Here is a 13,931-nt window from a genome sequence, read left to right as displayed (position 1 = left end):
GTGCCATGTTGAACTTTCAGTGACAAGTATGAGAGAGTGAGAGCAATAACACTAAATTTAACACATCTGCTCCCCATTCACACCTGAGACATTGTAACACCGAGTCACATGAGGGAGGGAAAATGGCTAATTGGGCCCAATTTGGACATTTTCACATAGGGGTGTACTCACTTTTGTTGCCAGTGGTTTAGACATTAATGGCTGTGTGTTGAGTTATTTTGAGGGGACAGCAAATTTACACTGTTATACAAACTGTACACTCACCACTTTACATTGTAGAAAAGTGTAATTTCTTCAGTGTTGTCACATGAAAAGATATTATAAAATATTTACAAAAATGTGAGGGGTGTACTCACTTTTGTGAGATACTGTATATATACAAACATTTGACTTTTCTATTTTAAATTTTATTTTGCATTTCTATTTTAAACTGAATGGGTTGTAAAGGTTCACATATACTTTAAGAAAACAGACAAGCAGGGGGAAGATGTAAAGTCCCATATACACTATCAGATTTTCTGCTGATTTTTTCGTTGGATTTACCAAAACCATGTAGTGCAAGGGCCTGCCTGATTGCATACAAATTGAAACTCCTAAGGTTTGACCTCATATTATATGGTTTTGGTAAATCTGAAGACAAAAACCAGCAGAAAATCTGATAGTGTGTATGGGGCTTTACTCAGACTAGAGGATTGCCAATTTCTGCCTAGCATATAGCAAACTGAGTGACCAACTGCTCATTTTTAATTAGACCTTTAGGAACTATGTTTTGTAATTAAATGCTTTCAACAGCTTTAAAAATAATAACAAATGTAATGGATTGTGACATCTTTACCTTAGTATTCTGTAACAACATATTAGCATCTTCTAGTTGCTGGGTGATTTCTTCAGTTTTATGTTGGTAGTCTTCTAATTTAGAATAATAATTCTCTATTGAATTAATTAAAAGTAAACAGACAGACCAAATTATATTACAGGTTTTGGTAAATACAAAAGAGTTGCATCATCCACAAGCTTCTTTTATATCTTGATGACTTTCACCATGAGATTTCCCCACTATGGTTTTTGGAACTACCTTCTCCCTGAAGTCTCACAATTCCTGCTACACCAGAGGGAGGTTTTACTCCCACAGTATTCTACATAATATTGATAAATAAAAATATAAAAAAAACAGCATAAAAAAACCTCATAATCCTGCCATTCAGTGACCACAAATCTTCCTAGAAATTGGTGGGTGATTTCACTTTTCAGAATCTGAGAAAAACCTAAGCATCAATTTTTTAGTTATGTGGCATGTTACATATTTCTTTACATTCATTTCTCAATAGATTTAGTGGAAGAGCAACATAAATAAGATAAAAAAAAAGAAAACTGAGCAATAAACATGGTAGAGTTTTGTAAATGCTTGTTGTACACAAAGCAACCTGCTGCTTTACACATTATGTGCGCCAAATAAACTGATCTGAAATATGGCCCAAGTGAATGCAACAGCTCCAAAGAAAGGTGTATGCAAGCAGAAGCAAGGCTGTATGTCACGATCAATGTTTTAATAGTGTGGCTTCTAATAAGATCTATGTATTACAGCATACAGTCTAATAAGATAAAATAGCAATAAACAAATTAAGCAGCATTGATAACCTTGTTCATGTTTAGTATAGTGTTTGAAAAAACTTAGGCTTAGCTTTAGAACCCAATGCAAAATAGCAAATCTGATGTATGATCTGAAAGCCTTTTAATCGGTAGACCTTGGTGTAAATATCTATGTGCAAATATGTAAAGGATGGATTGCAAAATATTAATGGAAAATAGATATTTAACATTTTTTTAACTATTTCTAATTAAAGTGTTTAACCCAACCCCAAAACAATAATATGAATCCAGCTCCTTTAAAGCATTTTATATAGCACAGTGCTTGTGCTGTGTAATTTGGACCCCTGTAACACCTAAAAAACCTGGCTGATCCTGCATGTTTCTCCCCTCCCCTATGGAAACTGACCATGATAATCATGGCTGCTGAGCTCTGACACCGTGGTCAGTTTACATGCCTCTGTCATCCAGAGCTTGTCTCTGTCTCCTCTGTCCTCTCCAATCTCTGTGTGTCATCCAGTGACAGTACCACCCCATCCCCTTCCTGCTGCCGGAATAACCAATATATCTGTATACTATCTGTTTTGTCTCCTAATACAGTGCCCCTGTGTCTCTGTTTTATTAAAAAAATACCTCCTTTACCGTATCTCACGGCGGCTCCCGGCAGCGTGTCCTATTTACTCACAACCCGCTGACGTCAGCGGGGGAATTTCGGCCCCATCCGCTGCTTCTGTCAGACGGGCAGAGAGGAGACACGGCCGGGAACCAGTGCAAGACACGGTAAAGGAGGAACTTTTTTAATAAAACACAGAGGGGGGGGGCACTGTATTAGGAGACAAAACGGAGTATGTGAACATGTGAAAGTGGGTTAACAACTTCTTTAAAGCCACGACAATAAAAATATATATACACAAATCTGCAAACAGATTAAAAAAACGCATTATAAAATGATTTAGAGTAGACTACAAGAGTTAAAAGGTGTGCAACTGGGACCGCTCCAGAGCGCAAAAAAAACAAAACACAGGGTAGGGGGTATAGGGAGAGAAAGTGCTGGGGACTAGATGTTAAACACGAAAACATACAATAAAAAGCACCCACTGGCAAGCATGGTGCCAACAAAATCTAAAAAACCTTAGAATTTTCAGGCATGAAAATGACATTTTCATCACATACTACTTAAGGCAGTGGTTCTCAACTCCAGTCCTCAGGACCAACCAACAGGCCAGATTTTAAGTATTATATTGGGGAGATGCAGACTAGAATACGGCAATCAATGAGCAGAAAATGATATCCCGTGATGTATTTCCGTTATCTTGTAAACCTGACCTGTAAGGCCGCGTACACACGGGCGGACTGTTCGCCCAACTTTGTCCGCTGAACAGTGTTTCAGCGGACAGTCCGCTCGTGTGTGGGCTTCAGCGGACAGTTTCAGCGGACAGTCTGACGAACAAAGTTTTTTGGAATTCCCGTAAGACAGTCCGCTGAAACTTGGTTTGAGCGGACAGTCCGCTCGTGTGTAGGCTTGTTCGTCAAACTAAGTTCCGCGCATGCTCAGAAAGGATTTACACGCCGAAGGTTGCATTGCAGTGTATAGGACGTCGTTTTTCTAGTCCCGTCGTACGTGCTGTTCACGTCATCGCGCACGCTTTCAGCGGACTGTTCGTTCATCGTGTGTGGTCAAGTCCGCTCATGCAAATTTTGAGCGGACTGTTTGTCAGATTGTTTGACAAACTAAGTTGGGCGAACAGTCCGCCCGTGTGTACGCGGCCCAAGGCTTCATGTACACGGGATGTTTTTACAACCTTTCCTGAACGATTTAACTTGACAGATAGTAACCAACGTTTAAAACGTCTGTTTTGCCGCATTAACATGCCGCGTTTGTGTTTAGAAAAAAAATATTTAATTTTTTTCAAAATAGCCAAAAATGAAAAATGCCTGTAAACGAAACGCGGCTAAACGCGAGTTGCCACGTTTAGAAGCATTTGGCGCTTGAAATGCCTCTAAACTCAGCGTCAAAACTCATTATTATTTCCAAAAAAAGGCCTCTAAACTCAACTGCCTAAAAACAACTTTAAATGAACCCGTGTACACGTACACATAAGATTACATTGGATGAGTTCAGGGGCAGCTGAAAAAAGCATCCAACTGCCTCTGAACGTCTGTTTACCAGCAGCAATGTATATGAGGCCTAATGCCACGTACACACAACCATTTTTTCCGTCAGAATAAACTGACGGTTCTTCCGATGGAGTTCCGCTGAAACGGACTTGCCTACGCACGATCACACCAAAGTCTGATCGTTTAGAACGCGGTGACGTACAACACGTACGACGGGACTAGAAAAATTAAGTTCAATAGCCAATAGCTGCTCTTGCGTAGTTTTTGGTCCGTCGGAACAGCATACAGACGAACGGTTTTCCCGATAGAAATTGATTCTGTCGGAAAGATTTAAAACATGTTCTATTTCTAGGTCCGTCAGAATTTTCCGAAAAAAAAGTCAGCTGAAGCCCACACACGATCGAAATAGCCAATGAAATGATTACGTCAGACTTTTTCTGACGGAAAGTCCGACCGTGTGTACACGGCATTAGTCTGTCCTGAGGAAAGGTGTTCAGAACCACTGGCTTAGGGGGTTTATCAGCAGGAATACATTACATTTTTTTTCTGTGAGAGATCTTTGTGATCTCAATTTATATTCTAGTGATAATATTCTGAATGGCACAACACACTTTGGTGCAACACGTAGCATCATACTAGCGTACATTGGAGTGTGGTTTGCTGCCAAAAATGTGCATGGCCAATTTCTGGGACACTGAAGAGCATTTATTTTCAAGGGGCTGTCAAATACAGTACGTTAACATGTGTAAAACTTCATGTGCTTTAAATTAAAACGAAAGGCAAAATATTTTTTTTTTTTTTTTTTTTAGTTTTGGATAGAATAGAACGCCTGTAGTTTTTGATGCTGTCTGTGTCTCCATTACTGAGATTCACCCTCTCCATTTCTCCCGTTTATCATTATCATTGAAAGTGAAAGTAAAAGAGAATCCCAAATTTTGGGTTGTCCCCAGAAAAGGAATAGAGGGAAATCTTCCAAAGAAAACTAGTGGGGGTGACTTAATTTGCAGGGATTTCCTCTTACTTCTTGGTTAGCTATGGGACAGGAAGTGAAATGGGCCACAGATAGTGACAAAAGAAAAACTGACTGCCTATAGTTCTACTTTAATGCACTGCCACTCAGTGGTTAAGTCTGAACCTAGCCTTAGGGTCCAATCATGGCTCATTGTTTTAAATTTTTATGTTGTGCAGCTCTGAATTGTCATGCCACGTACACATGATCGTAATTTCCGACAACAAATGTTCGATGGGAGCTTGTTGTCGAAAATTCCGACCGTGTGTAGGTTCCTTTGGAAATTTTGAGAGCTGGTTCTCAAATTTTCTGACAACAAAATCCGTTGTCATAAATTCCAAGCGTGTACACAATTCCGACGCACAAAATTCCACGCTTGCTCTGAATCAATTATGAGACGGAAACGCTCGGAAACGCTAGCGTCCGTAAAGGAGATAGCACATTTGTCACGCTGCACATTTTTAAATCTTTTAACGCAGCATATTTTCTTCTTCTTTATAATTCTAGAATTATGAAGTTGTTTTGCTGCTGATATTCACACCGAGTTTTGACAAACTGATTTCTTTATTATTTCTTGTGATCTCATGAATAATATTTTATTTTTTTCACCAGATCTCCAGAATAATGTTTATAATTTTTGTTTATAGTGATCTCCTTTTATTTTTTTTTAAATCAAGATCTCATGTTCTTTTTTCTAGTGATCTCCATAATATTTTTTTTTTGTTTTGTGTGTCAAGTTACCACAACACCATTATTATCTTGTATTTTTTAATCTCAAAGAGGTTGGTTGGTGTTGGTGGCCCTTGTTAATTTGACATTGTATTTTTGAAATGTACCTGCCTACTCACAAACAAACTGTCCTTTTTTAATTATAACACATAGCCAATGATTTAAGAAAAAAAAAAGACATTTATTAAGGGGTCATAACTGTGAGTACTAGAGTCCCTTTAGGACCCAGCACAACTCACCTGACACAGCCTGTGTCTGGGAAACAACAGTGATTGGACATCTCACGTTTAAATCACCTGTATCAGCATTCAGTCAGTGCTCGTGTAAGAGTTCACTTGTGTTTGATCCAGCTGATATTTGCTCTGTCTTTCGTGTTTGACCCGGCTTGTTTGACCCTCCTTGCTTGCTTCTGATTCGGTACCGTTTGGACTCTGATCTACCTGTGTATGACCCAGCTTGCCTAGACTACTCTTTTCCTGATTCTACTAGTACCCTCATCTGCAGCAGGGAACCACAAGATCCAGCAATCATCTATCCTCATCTACAGCAGTGAACTACAAGGTCCAGCAATCATCTATCCTCATCTACAGCAGTGAACTACAAGGTCCAGCAATCATCTACCTTCGTCTGCAGCGGTGTACTACAAGTCCCAGCTGACCTGCTCTGCTTAGACCTGCTCATGGTATGTGCTTTGAACTCTTTGTATAATCAGCACACCTGAACTGTTACTTGTTATCTGCTCCTAGCCTGACAATAACAAAAAAGAGGAAGGCAACACTGGATAAACTGGTGAAATTAGCAAAGCCTTTGTACCCCAGGGCACACATCAACTATTTGACATGCAAAATTGGGAGCCTGAGGAGTCCATTTAATAGGGAACACAATCCAGTCCAGGAGACCAAGAGATCAGGAACAGCAGCAGGTGACATACATGTCCCCAGGCTGTGGGATTATAACAGCCTGCGTCTTTTGTCAGACCAGACTGAACCCAGGCCATGACACTCTTGTCTTCCTTCCATGCTTGCTTCCAGGCTGTGGCTGTGGTGTTGGAGTTGTAGCAGGAGGTGGAGGAGGATGGTCCAACTCACACAGGTGGGATTTGCTTGTGAGTTCACCCCTCAACCCCTTATTTAGGGCCATATATATCACTTCCCCACAAAAGAGGCATTGGCCCACCTCAATTTCCGGCATTTTGTCGGCAGCTATGCAGGCACAGACCTCAGGATGACTGGGGGGAAGGGGTTCTGAGGGCCTCAGAAGCCTGCCGAATTAACACAAATGCTGACTCCTCCATGCTCCTCACCTTCCTTCGCCTTTTGTGTTGAAGGTGGAGGGGATGGACCTGGGATTCGGTCAGGCTCCTGGGCCCAGCCTCCTCCTGGCTGCCACCTCTTGGCTGCCAAAATCCACAGCCTCCACCTGGCTGAGGCTTTCCTGTGTATGAAAAAGGGACAAAGTTTTAGTTTATTGTTCATCAATCACACACAATTTTGAGAAATATGTTGAACAATGCTATAGCTGACTAAAGCTGGGCTCCTCCACATCTTCTTCCTGGGTGGAAGGCCAAGGTTTGATGTCGGAAGGCTCAGCTGGGGTGGAAGGAAGAGTGGAAGTAGGATTAAGAGTGATGGCCTGAGTTCAGTCTGGTCTGACAGAAATTGCAGTCATAGTACCAGAGCCTGGGGACATAAATGTCATCTGCTGCTGCTCCTGATCTCAGGGAATCCTGGACCTTCTTGCGCTCCCTATTATATGTGCTTCTCAGGCCATCAATTTTGGCCTTCAAATAGTTGATGTCTGCATGGGGATCTGTGGCTTCACAAATTCCATTAACTTATCCAGTGCTGCCTTCCTCTTTAGTCTATTTGTTAAAATTTGGCGTTTTGTCTGCCACAGACAGGGCAGCTCTCTGTACAAATCAATAAATTGGGGTAGGAAATCATGATTGTTTAATCGATCCATTTTATCTGCAGGACACAACACAAGACAAACCCTAATGTCAGGCTAAACTCGTCTAATATTGTCCCAATATAGGCCTCAATCTATAAGCAGTATAGGCCACTGATGCCCCAAGTTAAATTTGTACCTTTGTTAGAACGATCGGCGCTTCTGATACTCCTACCTCTGCTCCCACATCGTACGTACGATGCACTTGTGTTCTGCTTTATATACACTGCGCATGCGTTAAAACGCCCCCCCCCCCCCCGCCCCTAACCTTCTTTCTAGTCTATTCCCTGCCCTTTCTCTTTCGGCGCAGTGGTAGAGAACATGGCGGAGAAAGAACCAGTGCATGAAGACAGCAGCAGCAACGACAAAAGCCCAGAGCCACGAATGTCCCGCTCCCGGAGGAGATTTAAGGCCTCAAATATGTCCTTTGTAGAGATGGTGGACATCTTGAAGAGGGCCGACTATGATGGGAAGCATGAGCCTTACCCAAACCCAAATGTGAGAAAGGCCAAGATCATGGCTAAAGTTGCGAAAAGTCTGCAGAAGAATTTGGGGTTACGACGATCCAAGGATCAACCGAGGAAACAATAGTCAGACCTCAAATTGAGGGCACAGGATCAGTACAGAAGGATCAAGAGTGTTCTGTAAAACCGTAAGTAGTTGTTCTGTGTTCCTATTATTATTATTACTTTTGTGCTATTACTTTCCATTACTTTCGTGGGCACAGTAATCGTTCGTAGTAAACATTGTTTATTCGCCCACTAATACAATGTTTTTGGCAGATGCAGGTTAACTACATTTGGTCATGCCTATTTGTATTCAAAGAAGTTTAGTACATTGTTGTCTAGATGGGTTTGTAACTAGAATGAAATGTAAACTTGATTCAGTATAAGGAGAGGACGCTGTGACATTGGGGTGTTTAGCTCAAGTGGTTAGATGCATTTTCAGTCCACATCAGGCAGGCATTTATAGCTAAGGGCCTGGTAGCCCACGTTTATTAAAGGAAAAACAAAACAGTAGTCCATCTAGGAATCCCACGCAGGGGTTTAACTTCATTCAGCACACAAATGAAAACATACCAAGCCACCTGGCTCTCAATTGTCAGCAGTTCCTCTGCTTGCTTCCAACAGATTTATCGATTCTTTCCAGCCCCCTGGACTCACTGGCTTCCTTAGTCTTCCTGACTCTCAAGGCTGTCAGCCTTTGCCAGTCCCTTACACGGACTACAGTCTCCCACATGGCAGACCACTCTCCAAACACAGGCTTGTCTTCAAACAGCAGCAGCAAGCTGCTCACACTCCACGATACTCCACACTCTACTCCCAACAGCCCCTCGTTATATGGGCTGTGTGCAGCTGGGCACACACCCTGCTCGCTATCATCAAGACCCGGACACAGGGTTGGAGATCCCGTCCCACCCATGACTCTCAGGGATCTCCAAACTACAGAATCCCATTTGGAGCTAGCAAAACCTGGAGAAAAATGACAGAGCAGTTTTCTCCATTTAAACGCTACACTCTGTAGTCTTGCAGTCCGCAGATATGCAAACTCTGTGTCTCTTTTTCCTCCAATTTCATAAGGACAGAGCCTCGCTCTATCACAACGCTTAAAGGCTGTTTTTTTTGTGGATTAAATGGCCACCAAAGACCCCTTTATTAATTCCAAACACCATATTATATAAAATAACTTTAATTTTTTTTTTTTATTATTCAATTCCTTTTTTTTTATTTGAGTTAAGAAGTAGACAACCACAAAATATACAAATGTTTCCCAAAACATACATCAATAACTCCCTTTATGTGTACCCTCCTTCCCTTTTAAACAATTATACCCCCATTACACCCAACAGGAGACAATAAATACAGAACCTGTCAAGAAAGAGAGGAAAAAAATAACACCCCTATCATTACAATAAAAAATTAAGCAGTCACTTCTTTCATTATTCCCTCCCTCTCCCCTCCACCCCCCTCCCCCCCCCATTCCCACTTCCTACCATCCTTTCACCATTCATCCCTACCACCCTGCACATACTTATATCCCCTCTCACACCAATTTTTCCATATCCTTTCATATTTCCTTTAATTACCTCTTTTTCTATATATATATTCCTCTTTCTTTATCGTATCTTTTACTGTTTCCATCCATTCTTTTACTGTAGGTGCTTCTTTCCTCTGCCATTTATAAGCGATCAACTTTCTCCTTTGAAAAAGACATCTAGTTACTGCTGTATGGGTGTCTCCCAACACTCCTTCCTCTTCTATCAAACCCAGAATACAGATTTTGGCCTCTGCTTCTAATGATGTCCTAAACACCTGATTTATTTTTCCTATTACTTTTTTCCAATATCTGTATAACCTTGGACATTGCCATAACATGTATATCAGATCCCCTATTCTATCTCCACATCTTTGGCATTCTGCATCGTGTCTTCTCCCAAACCTAAACAGCTTAAGGGAAGTGTAATATGACCTATGTATCAAATACAATTGAGATATCATTTGCGAGGGGGATAATGAGAATTTAGTCTCCAGTGCCATAACCCATCCCCATTGTTCATCCGACATTGGACCCACATCTCTCTCCCACTTTACCCTTTTCTCACTCTCTATCTCTCCCTCTTGTTCTGCTCCCTTTATATAACCGTAAATATTGGAAATTACCCCTTTAGATGTCTTATTATTTTCCTAAGTGCAGGCATCTTACTCCACTCCAATTTCTTTCCTCTGAATTGTACCTCCAATGCATGTTTAATTTGCATATAATTAAAAAATGAGCGGCCGGGTACTTCATATTCTTCCCTTAATTCCTGAAATGTTTTCAACCTCCCTTCCTTATACAGTTGTGGTAAGAAGCGAAGGCCCCTCCGATCCCATTCTTCTATTTTCCCCATTTTTCTAATTTCCACTAGATTTTTATTTTCCCAAACTGGGAAAAATTTGGAATATACGCTATATCCCAACATAGCCTTTACCGACTCCCAGCATTTTACCATCAATTGCACTGTTGGACACCTGGACCTAAACGAATCGGCCTCCACAACTGTATTATGCAGAGTATCATTCAGTATAAACTTATTTCCTGCCTCCTCTTCTACCATTAAATTACTTCCTTTCATATACTGTAATTGAGCTGCCAAAAAATAATATCTCATATTTGGTAGCGCAAGCCTCCCAGTTCCCTTGATCTTTGCAGCACCTGTAAGCGAATTCTTGCCACCCCATTCTTCCATATTACTTCTCTAAACATACTTTGTATTTTTTTAAACCAATGTTTCAGAATCCAGACTGGGGAGTTATGTATCACATATAATATTTGGGGGATCCACACCATTTTAATTAGGTTACACCTACCAGCTACTGAAAGGGGGAGATTTTTCCATACTCTAATTTTACGCCTCAGCTTTGTCATAAGTGGGACTAAATTCCCTGTTATGTACTGCCCTGGGTCTCTTGTCATGTTCACTCCTAAATATTTCATTTGATTAACTATTTTAAATTTGAGATACCTGTTTTGGCAATGGTTCTTTTAAGGGATCCACTGGCAGGAGTACAGTGCCTTGCGAAAGTATTTGGCCCCCTTGAACTTTTTAACCTTTTGCCACATTTCAGGCTTCAAACATAAAGATTTAAATTTTAATTTTTTGTGAAGAATCACCAACAAGTGGGACACAATTGTGAAGTGGAACGAAATCTATTGGATAATTTAAACTTTTTTAGCAAATAAAAAACTGAAAAGTGGTGCGTGCAAAATTATTTGGCCCCTTTACTTTCAGTGCAGCAAACTCACTCCAGAAGTTCAGCGAGGATCTCTGAATGATCCAATGTTGTCCTAAATGACTGATGGTGATAAATAGAATCCACCTGTGTGTAATCAAGTCTCTGTATAAATGCACCTGCTCTGTGATAGTTGCAGGGTTCTGTTGAAAGCGCAGAGAGCATCATGAAGACCAAGGAACACACCAGGCAGGTCCGTAATACTGTTGTGGAGAAGTTTAAAGCCGGATTTGGATACAAAAAGATTTCCCAAGCTTTAAACATCCCAAGGAGCACTGTGCAAGCGATCATTTTGAAATGGAAGGCGTATCAGACCACTGCAAATCTACCAAGACCTGGCCGTCCCTCTAAACTTTCAGCTCAGACAAGGAGAAGACTGATCAGAGATGCAGCCAAGAGGCCCATGATAACTCTGGATGAACTGCAGAGAACTACAGCTGAGGTGGGAGAGTCTGTCCATAGGACAACAATCAGTCGTACACTGCACAAATCTGGCCTTTATGGAAGTGTGGCAAGAAGAAAGCCATTTCTCAAAGATATCCATAAAAAGTCTCGTCTAAAGTTTGCCACAAGCCACCTGGGAGACACACCAAACATGTGGAAGAAGGTGCTCTGGTCAGATGAAACCAAAATCGAACTTTTTGCCCACAATGCAAAACGATATGTTTGGCGTAAAAGCAACACAGCTCATCACCCTCAACACACCATCCCCACTGTCAAATATGGTGGTGGCAGCATCATGGTTTGGGCCTGCTTTTCTTCAGCAGGGACAGGGAAGATGGTTAAAATTGAGGGGAAGATGGATGCAGCCAAATACAGGACCATTCTGGATGAAAACCTGTTGGAGTCTGCAAAAGACCTAAAACTGGGATGGAGATTTATCTTCCAACAAGACAATGATCCTAAACATACAGCAAAATCTACAAAGGAATGGTTCACAAATAAACGTATCCAGGTGTTAGAATGGCCAAGTCAAAGTCCAGACCTGAATCCAATCGAGAATTTGTGGAAAGAGCTGAAAACTGCTGTTCACAAACGCTCTCCATCCAACCTCACTGAGCTCGAGCTGTTTTGCAAGGAAGAATGGGCAAGAATTTCAGTCTCTCGATGTGCAAAACTGATAGAAACATACCCCAAGCGACTTGCAGCTGTAATCACAGCAAAAGGTGGCTCTACAAAGTATTAACGCAAGGGGGCCGAATAATTTTGCACGCCCCACTTTTCATTTTTTTATTAGTTAAAAAAGTTTCAAAAATCCAATAGATTTCGGTCCACTTCACAATTGTAATGAAAACAAAGGGATAGGGTGCGCTATGGAATCTGTTATACAGAGAGTATGTAGTGTAATATAGGTAAGAGCAGCCTCTATTATGTTTCCATCCAGATGGATGGAACAGTGAAATAGGTGAGAGAAAGAGAATAGATATGGCGCTATACCTTATTAAACTCACTAAAAAAAAAAAAAAAAAAAAAATTGTACAAATTTTCCAGCTTGCTGGCTAATATTTTTTTTAAACCAGAGATAGACCTTGATGGACTGAATAATAAAATCAATAAATGATGAAGTGCTGGGGGTCAATCCTTATTAAATAGTGAATGCAAAGTGAATATAAATTTTCCAGCGTGCTGGTTAGTAAAATGAAATAAAACTGTACGGTCCACAAAAAATTAGATAAAGATGAATAAATAAATATTTAGATAAATAATTAGTAAAACTACCATGAATCAATCAATATTCGATAGTGAAAACTACTCAAGGTGCTTGTGACTGTGATTGTGGCACCACCAAATGAATGGCCACAAGGGAAACAATCAAAAAATATACAAACGTGAATACTGGTGGAATAGTGGGTGTGATCACACTGTGTCAAATCTCAGAACATGCCAAAAAATTTTTACAATATAAAAATAGAAAAAATAGAAAAATAAATAAAGATAAAAAATTAAGTCCAGAAAGTAAAAAAATCTTGCGGTGACAAGTCAAATGTGAAAGTCCAATTGAATAAAGTTTAAAATTTAATATTTAAACATGAAACGAATATTTGATGGTGAAAAAGGTAAGTGAAGAGAGTGACTTCGATATTCGTTCGCAGTGAACGTTTGCAGTGAACGTTTATGGATTTTGCTCTCACCAGAGATATGACCCCGTCCGGGGTGGATCAGCCTCCACAGTATAAGCCACTGTGTCGCTTCTTGGGCTGTCTCTGCTGTGATGCTGGGGAGATCCCTCGTTCTTCCGTGGGGATGTTGTACCTCGTTTACATGTGATAGAAAAGAGGACTGCCCATGGTGTAGTATGTTTGAAACTCAGTTTATTTGAAAACAACCTTAAAAATACTCACATTTAGTACGAAAAAACACGTATTGTATTAAAAGCGTTCGGAACATCCACTCGGCTGACACGCCGTTTGTGCTGAAGGTGTACGTATCTGGCCATGCCCTACGCGTTTCGTCATTCAGACGTCATCTGGAGCGGCCATCTTCATACACCTTTCCACTTTTATAGGGTATAGTTACCAATCGCGCATGTGCGGGACCCAGCCGCCATATTTGCTAAGGGAATTATCAATGTTAAGCCTATTGTTATGCCGGCCCAGCCGCCATGTTGGCTGAGGGAATTGTCAATGCTAAGCCTATTATTATGCCGGCCCAGCAGGAAGTATATCATTGTGCCTGCTGCTAGTGTAATGTTGTTAAACGCAGATTGGGCACTATTCCTATATAAGTGGAATATATGTTATTATAACACCTTTATGCACACACATAAA

General features: G+C 40.8%; 1 long non-coding RNA gene across 1 annotated transcript in view; it reads right to left on the bottom strand.

Moving 5' to 3' along the window:
* Window positions 1-862: 862 nt before the first annotated feature.
* Window positions 863-13,931, bottom strand: part of LOC143982683 (uncharacterized) — a 90,667-nt gene continuing 77,598 nt past the window's right edge. The window contains exon 3 of the long non-coding RNA XR_013274498.1: window positions 863-930. This is a non-coding gene — a long non-coding RNA (uncharacterized LOC143982683). The remainder of the gene's footprint in view (window positions 931-13,931) is intronic.

Source organism: Lithobates pipiens, unplaced genomic scaffold (genome assembly GCF_037356315.1).
Source record: "Lithobates pipiens isolate NorthernLeopardFrog02 unplaced genomic scaffold, aLitPip1_a1.2 Scaffold_16, whole genome shotgun sequence".
In the NCBI taxonomy this organism is placed as follows: Eukaryota; Metazoa; Chordata; class Amphibia; order Anura; family Ranidae; genus Lithobates; species Lithobates pipiens.
The sequence above is the reverse complement of the archived record's forward strand: the minus strand, read 5'-3'. Positions and strand labels throughout refer to the sequence as shown.